The sequence below is a fragment of the Vombatus ursinus genome, unplaced genomic scaffold (genome assembly GCF_900497805.2).
Source record: "Vombatus ursinus unplaced genomic scaffold, bare-nosed wombat genome assembly UNPS02014770.1, whole genome shotgun sequence".
Lineage (NCBI taxonomy): Eukaryota > Metazoa > Chordata > Mammalia > Diprotodontia > Vombatidae > Vombatus > Vombatus ursinus.
The window spans coordinates 15,974,920-15,984,075 of record NW_020954548.1 but is presented as its reverse complement, the minus strand read 5'-3'; the positions used below and the strand labels follow the sequence as shown (position 1 = coordinate 15,984,075).

The following is a 9,156-nucleotide window of genomic DNA, read 5'->3' as shown; positions in this document are numbered from 1 at the left end:
AAGAATAAGCCATATTAAGAATGACTTCCTTACCTAGAGCTATCCAAAAGCCCTATCAATTTCAGCATTCACTAGGCAATCTGATTCTTCTGTGAAGATTCCTTTAAGTTCCAAAGCAGCTTAAACAGACTGAATCCATTAAGAAGAAGGATTATTCAGCTTGGCACCAGAGGGCAGAAGTATCAAAAATGGGTGGATATTGCAGAGAATCAGGTTTTGACTTCACATACAGAAATCATTTCTTGCCTATTATATAGTTCCAAAGGTGAATGGGCAGCTTCTGGAAGCAGTGGAATCTGCCTCTCTAAATGTCTCTATGTTTTTTTTAATACAGCTTTGAAATATCTATTATTGATTAGCATAACCATAAACACTGCTGTCACAACAGCAATGAGGAGATGAGAGGCCATGGATTGGAGGCACCTCCCTTGCCCAGTATCTAGGCTGCTTTAGTACAAGCACTAGGACTACCTTGGCATGGCCAGCATGTGCAAGGAGTTGATATCATAAATGAGGTTAGTGCATAGAAGAGTATTTCTCCAAGCCAGAGTTCTAGGGCCAGACACTGCAAATAACCATCATTAGAATAATCTTAAGGAGCCAGTGAAGTCAGGTAAACAGGAAATAGCATGGAACTCTGAGAAGCTGATGCAGCCATCCCTATGAATGTCAGACACTTCTAAGATATTCTCATTTGCTCCTTTATCTCAGAGGTGCTGAGTTGAACATCTTGTCCCTCTCTAGTGAGATGGTTCATTAGCTGCTTCAGGTCCTCTTTTTTCAAGACACCATCATCATCAAAATCAAAGATGAGGAAGGCCTAGAGGGACTTACTATCAGGAACACTTATTGTGTCACTGAACACCAAGGAAGTCCAGCAAGTCTCCAAAGCTCAAGTTGTCTCTGATGCTATGGAGAACTCACAGCAAACACAGTCCTTGAAGGGGTAAACTTTGAGCTCTGGAAGCATTAGGATCTGCTCAGTCCACGGAGATTATTCTGCCCTCTGAGAATCCTGAGGAAGAGCTCACCAGACCTCTAGTGGGCCAACATTATCACCTGTTTTGTCAGGGACCCTAATTTCTGATACTTTGTTAGACACCTAGGTGACACAATGGATAGAGTGCCAGGCCTGGACTCAGAAAAACCTGAGTTCAAATCCCTACTCAGCTGTGTGACCCTGGGCAAGTCAATTAACCTTGTTTACCTCAGTTTCCTTATCTGTAAAATGAGCTGGAGAAGAAAATGGCAAACCACTTCAGTGTGTCTGCCAAGAAAACCCCTAAAACAACTGAATAGCAGCAACACCATTAGCAACTCCTTGGAAAATTGACTGGGTAAAGGGAAGGGACCTAGAATTTATTGAGTGCCTACTATGTTCCAGGCAGCATGCTGATAACTCTACAAATACTTTCATATAAATACTATCTTTACAAATATTATCTCCTCACAACATTTCTGGATGATAGGTACTATTATTATCATCCACATTTTGCAGTTGAGGAAACAGTCAGACAGAGCTTTAAGTGACCTGCCCAGGTCACCCAGCTAGTAAGTGACTGAGACCGGATTTGATCTCAGGACTTTCTGAGTCCCGACCCAATAATGAACATAACCTCCTTCTGCCTGCCTGCCTCTCATACCCTCTACCCTCACCCTGCCTCATTGAAGGACCCCACCAATTCCTGTCTCATACAGCAAAAACTTTCCCACTTCCATACAGGTCTTAAAGAAAAGGCTGGTTGGTCACTTGTCAGATATTCAGGTGTAAATTAGACTAGATGAAATCTAAATTATCTTGTAATTATGTAGTTCTCTATGATTCTATGTTGGAAAACTAAGCATTGGTGCAACAATAGCTTTTACAGCTGCATGTGGAAAGTCCCAAGATTCATCATTCTGTTTCTAACAAAAATAATAGAAAACATTTCCAGACAAGAAGGTTTTCAACTGAGTGGACTACCAGTGGAAAATATGTACATACATGCACATATATAACCTAAAAACATATATGCCATGTCCAATGTATATACTTTTTCTTCTCTCTCCCCCTCCCTTTTCTCTTCTTTCTCTCTCTCTATGAATATATACATATATATGTATGTATGTATTTATGTGTGTGACCTCTTGTTCCATCTCATTGGCTTGCTTTCACTTCTGCGCCATTCTCTTAGATTCTGCCATCAAGAATTATTGTTCTCAAGTAGCAGAGGAAAGTTGGCAGATCATTGGACAATGAGTGGCAGTGACCATATTGTAGACTCAAACATGATCAAAATGCATGAAGGAAATAACAAGTTGTCCTTTCCTCATACTTTTATGGTATGTCTGATGTCTAATAAATATCTAAACTAACAAATGGAAATGATGATTGCAGGTAAATTGCTGGCTTAATAGTATTTTTTCCAATTACACGCAAAGATGATTTTCAACACTTATTTTTGTAAGATTTTGAGCTCCAAATTTTTCTTCCTCCCTCCCTTTCCTCCCCCTTCCACAAGGCAGCAAGCAATCTGATATAGGTTATATATACATGTATAATCATGTTAAACATGTTTCCACATTAGTCATGTTGTAAAAGAAGAATCAGAACAAAAAGAAAAAGCCATGAGAAAGAAAAAAAAACAAACAAACAAACAAAAAAAGTGAAAGTAGTATGATTCCATCTGCATTCAGGCTCCATAGTTGTTTCTCTGAATGTGGATAGCATTTTCCATCACGAGTCTTTTGGAATTGTGTGGGATCATTGTATTGCTGAGAAGAGCTAAGTCTATCATAGTTGATCATCACATGATGTTGTTTTACTGTGTACAATGTTCTCCTATTTTTGCTTACTTTACTCAGCATCAGTTCATGTAAGTCTTTCCAGGTTTTCCTGAAATGTGCCTGCTCATCATATCTTATAGAACAATAATATTCCTTTACATTCATATACCACAACTTGTTCAGCCATTCTCTACGTGTTGGGCATCCCCTTAATTTCCAATTCTTTGCCACCACAAAAAGAATTGCTATAAATATGTTTGTACAATACAGGTCTTTTTCCCTTTTTATGATCTCTTTGGGATACAGACCTAATAGTGGTATTATTGGATTGAAGGGTATGCACAGTTTCATAGCCCTTTGGGCATAGTTCCAAATTGCTGTCCCGCATGGTTGGATCAGCTCACAACTCCATTAGTGTTTCAGTTTTCCCACATCTTCTCCAACGTTTATCATTTTTCTTTTTTGTCATATTAGCCAATCTGATAGATGCGAAGGGGTACCTTAGAGTTGTTTTAATTTTCATTTTTTCAATCAATAGGGATTTAGAACATTTTTTCCTATGACTATAGTCATCTGAAAACTGTCTGTTCATATCTTTTGACCATTTATCCAATGGGGAAAGACTTGTATTCTTATAAATTTGACTCCATTTTCCATATATTTGAGAAATGTTTTATGCATATATATATATATATATATATGTAAAACAGAAACAGTGGCTATAAAAATTGTTTCCAAGCTTTCTGATTTCCTTCTAATCTTGATTACATTGGTTTTGTTTGTGCAAGAACTATTTAGTTTAATGTAATCAAAATTATCAAATTTGCATTTCATGATGTTATCTGTCTCTTGTTTGGTCATGAATTCTTCCCTTCTCCATAGATCTGACAGGTAAACTATTCCTTGCTCTCCTCATTTGCTTATGGTATCACTCTTTATGTCTAAATCATGTTCCCATTTTGACCTTACCTTGGTATACGGTGTGAGATGTTGGTCTATGCCTAGTTTCTGCTATACTATTTTCTAATTTTCCAGCCGTTTTTTGTCAAATAGTGAGTTCTATTCCATAAGTTGAAGTCTTTGGGTTTATCAAACAGTAGATTACTATAGTCATTTGCTACTTTGTCTTGTGTACCTAACCTATTCCACTGATTCACCACTCTGTTTCTTAGCCAGTACCAAACAGTTTTGGTGATTACCACTTTGTAATGTAGTTTCAGATCTGGTACAGCTAGGCCTACCTTCCTTTGCATTTTTTCCCACTAATTTCCTTGATATTCTTAACCTTTTGTTCTGCCAGATGAATTTTGTTGTGTTTTTTTTCTAGCTCTATAAAATAATTTTTGGTAGTTTGATTGGGATGGCACTGAATAAATAAATTAACTTAGGTGAAATTGTCATTTTTGTTATATTAGCTCAGCCTACCCATAAGCAATTGATATTTTTCCAGTTGTTTACATATGACTTTATTTGTGTGAAAACTGTTTTGTAATTGTGTTTATGTAGTTCCTGAGTTTGTCTTGGCAGGTAGACTCCCAAGTATTTTATATCATCTACAGTTATTTTAAATGGAATTTCTCTTTCTATCTCTTGCTGCTGGGTTGGTTATATGTAGAAATGCTGATGATTTGTGTGTGTTTATTTATATCCTGCAACTTTGCTAAAGTTGTTCATTGTTTCAAGTAGTTTTTAGTTGATTCTCTAGGATTCGCTAACTATACTATCATATCATCTGCAACGAGTGATAGCTTTGTTTCTTCTTTGTCTATTTGAACTCCTTCAATTTCTTTTTCTTCTCTTACTGCTAAAGCTAAGATTTTTTGTACAATATTAAATAACAGTGGTGATAATTGGCATCCTTGTTTAACCCCTAATCTTATTGGGAATGCTTCTAGCTTATCCCCATTACAGGTAATGCTTATTGATGGTTTTAGACAGATACTGCTTATCATTTTAAGAAAACTCCATTTATTCCTATGCTCTGTAGTGTTTTTTAATAGGAAGGTGTGCTGTATTCTGTTAAAAGCTTTTTTCTGCATCTATCGAGATAATCATATGATTTTGGAGCATGGCTTTTTCAATTGATTATTGGGTCCAAGAAAGAAAGTTGGGTTATTTCTTAAAGTACAATATTATCCATCCATCTATTCTTTCAACAGACATTAAACAAGCACCCACTGGGTATGTAACTGGTAGGTACTGAAGTAGATACAAGTGTAGGACAAGCAATAGTCCCTGCTTTTATGGAATTTGGAGGTTTGGCTTTGCTTTGGCCAGACCTGATTTCATTGGTGTGGACAATTCCTAGGGAAGAAATTACCTCTACCTATGCAAACTGGCAATTCTCCTGAAATTTCTATCCTTACAGAGGTGCCTGGAGCATTGAGAGATTAAATATCTTGTCCAGGGTTACACAACAAGTATATGTCAGAAGTGGGATAGTCCCTCTATTGTCTAGTAAAAGGCACTAAGACAAACACAATTAGACAAAATACATTACAAGATATACAATATACAAAACTATCCATGACGATATTTATATTTGAGAGATACAAAATACTATAATATGAATACCTGACCTTTATGTAGTGTTTTAAGGTTAACTCACAACCCTGCAGGTTTTATTATTACCACTTTACAGAGAAAGAAACTGAGGCTTACTGAGGTGAATTGACTTAAATGGGATCATCCACATTGTTCAAATGCCAAACATCCAAACATATATTTGCCTAAAATACTATTTTATGGAGAACTCATGCAAGGAAGGCGTTCATATGGTGGTCAGAAGAATAGCTGCAGGGAAAGAAACTGAAGCTTAAAGAGGTGAATTGACTTAAATGTAATCATCTATATTGTGAACATCAGAGCTGGGATTTGAACATGGGGAACAGTCCAGCACTCTTTCAACAGATCTCACACTGCTTCCTCCCAAACTTTGTCACGTTTTTGTTCACACAATAGCCCCCAAGTAATTTGATGTGGCTAACTGTGAAAGGAAACCAAACTCTTCTCCCAATGGCCGTGCAGTCAGCATCCCGTACACAATCACAGTGAGTCTGGTTCAGCGAATAGCACAGCTGGACCATCAAGTTGTAATTATGGAAGTTCACGCACTCTTAGCTGTGAAGGGAAGAATTTAGTTCATTGCTCCTTACTGAATAAAGGAAATTAATTGAATAATACCAAATAAACAAGTCACCCAACTTAGAAAAAGAGGTGTCATATGTTTAGGCAATGGAACAAATCAGAGTTCTGCTTTTTGCCTCATCTTATCTTTTTGTTGACACTAAGAATAATCGTTCATTTCCCCATAATTGCCTGTGAGTGCAAATATCATCAACTTATTTTATAGAAGCTCGGGAAGGTTGTAAGATCCTTGAGAACAGTGAATATCTTTTTCCCCTTTATTTGTATCACCGTCACTTGCACATAGTTGGCTCTTAATAAATTCTAATTCACTGAGTTGACTGACTGACTCATTATCACACCAGTAGTAAATTCCAGAGCTGGGATTCAAACCCAGGTCTTCTGACTCCCAAGTCAAGTGTTCTTTCTACTATACTGCTTGACAATGTTAATTACTTCCATTTGAATAACATATTTTTAAACTAAAACTGGAATTTATTAGCATCGGGAATGCCTTGTAAGGAAACTCTACCAATGTAGATTTGCATATGCTCTGAAATTAATAGTCTTATCAAGTTGTCAGTACTACTATTACTACTACTACTACTACTACTACTACTACTACTACTACTACTGCTACTACTACTACTACTACTACTACTACTACTACTACTACTACTACTACCTACTACTACTCTGTATAGTACCAAACACAACATGTTGTGATGGCAAGTTTTCTTTTCCTACCTCACTTTTGACTTTAAAGTTTCCATGTTCAGATATGTGAGTCTCCACAAGAGGAACTCACCACCTCGTCATGAAGTTCCTGACAGAGGAGAGGGAAGTTGGGTATAATCTTATGTGAAGCCTGGACCTTTGGAGAACAGATTCCAAAGAATTCAGAGAATTAGTAGATAGGATCCAATCTTCTACTTTTTTAAGGGATGACATCCAGAACAGGCTAATTCAGATGAACCTTAATGTCTTTTATGTTAGGGTTGTTATACTGGCAGGACTCAGGAATGGTATAGTATGCTTATGTTTCAACAAAGCCATTTTGGCTCAATTCAACAAATGTTGACCCTTACTATATGCAAGAATCTGTACTAGGCACTAGCACAAAACAAAAAATTAAACAATGTCTGCCCTCAGAAAGTTTTATTTCATTGAGGGAAAAAGTTAACTTAAGGAAATTTGAAGAAGGAAAAAAGAATTGACAAATGGGTGGGATGGGAAAGTCTTCACAAAATAGATGAACCTAAAAGGGAAAGCAGGATGTTTGAGAGGTCTAGATAAAGAGGTAATGCATTCTAAGTCTGGTGCTAAATATACAGAGATTGGGTAATGAAAAAAAGAATTTATTAATCACCTACTATGTGCTAGATACTGTGCTAAGCAAGCACTTTACAAATATTATCTCATTTGATGGCAAGTTGGTTTTGGGGAACAGATTGTCATCCAGTTTGCCTAAAACATAGAGTGCTAAAGGTGAATAATATGAAATATGATTAGAAAAATAATTTAGAACCAAATAATGGAGAGCTTTAAACCTAGGGGTGTCCTGGAGCCAGCTTGAACTTGGGAGCTGATTGTTAAATATTCAGTATGAGCATTTACACCTCAGAAAATGGCAAATGCTGCAAATCAGAGCTTGATTTTCATGGTCAAGACTTAAGAAAGTATTGAAGAAAATGTTACTAATTCAGAGTAAAATTAAAAGTATGTACGTAATTTATTTAGAGAGTTAGTTGTTAAACATTTACAAATATACCTTGCTTAAAAATGTAAGCTAAGGAGTTTAGTATTTCATCCAAGAAGCAAAAGGAATCATAGATTAATAGATCTAGAACTAGAAGACACTTGAGAAAAATCTTCCCCTTACCCTTTTTTAAAATGGATAAGAAAACTGAAGGCCAAAGGAGTGAAATGACTTATGTGGGGGTCACACAAGTAAGAGGAGACAGAACACAAATTTAAACTCTGTTCTTCTAACTGCAAATCCAGTATCCCTTCCACTGTGCCATACTGATATGATCAGAGATACATCTTGAGAAGATTTTGGTAGCTGTGTGGAGGACTGATTGGAGAGGTCAGAAATGAGAAGCAGCCTGTTTTCTTGTTTGGTTGGTGGCTGGGTTGGTTTGTTTTTGTTTTTTACTGTACAGGTATGAAGCATACATGTTTATGATGATTATTCCAAAAATTAAGCTAGAATTTTTAAGAAGTCTTTTTAGGTTCCCTGGTCTCCTGAAAGAGCTTTGTCTCATCCTCCAATCTCATGTACGACTACATCTTAGAAAAGCATTTAACAAAGTCTCACCTCCTCTGCTTGTGGCTTAGATGGAGAGTCATGGACAAGATGATGTATGGTCTGGAGGATTCAGACTGGTCGAATGACTAGCCCCAAAGGGCAGTCATGAATGGCCTGATGCTATTCGATATCTTTTGATCAATGATTTGGATGAAGGTATAAGCAACATGCTTGTCATATTTGCATATGATATGGAGCTTAAACGGGTAGCTTATTCATCAGACGACAGAAAATATATCCAAAAGAGATCTTGATGGTTTAGAATGAGCTAGAATTAAAGAGAGACTGATATAAATGTACAATTCTACACCTATATTTAAAAAAATCAGCTTCAGTAAGGCAGGATTGGGCAGGCCTGGCTTCCTTGTGGAGCTTTTAGTGAATCCAACATGAGTCAAGAGAGCAAAATGACAGCCATAAAAGCTAATGCTATCTTAGGCGACAGACTAACGAGACAGTGGCGGATAGAAGGGCCTGGCATGCCATGGTCCATGAGGTCATGAGGGCCAGATATGACTGAACAACTGGACAACAACATCTTAGGTGACACTGAGAGAAATAAGAGTACTTTTCCAACATGATATGTTACTTTCTTTTATGAACTCGGTGGTACAATCAAAACGACCTTCCTGCTCTGCATCACACACAACCTTTTGTCTTCCATCCTCTTGCCACTGCATCCCCTGTGCCCCATGCCTTGAATGCAGGGCCATCTCTAGTCATCCTGATCTATATCTCACCACTGGACCCAGAAGGCTCTGGAGGAGAAAGTGAGGCTGGTGACTTTGCACAGCCCTCCCTCATTTAAATCCAATTCACTTGCATGTCATCATATCACTTCTCTGATGTCATGGTCCCTTTCAAAAAAAAGGACAAACAACAACAACCTCACCTCTCTCTCTCTCTCTCTCTCTCTTTCATTTCCATCAAAGGTCAGTTACAGTACTTAAAGT

General features: G+C 37.3%; 1 pseudogene; it reads right to left on the bottom strand.

Moving 5' to 3' along the window:
• Window positions 1-581: 581 nt before the first annotated feature.
• Window positions 582-6,711, bottom strand: LOC114043831 (annotated as a pseudogene).
• Between the last annotated feature and the right edge of the window lie 2,445 nt (window positions 6,712-9,156).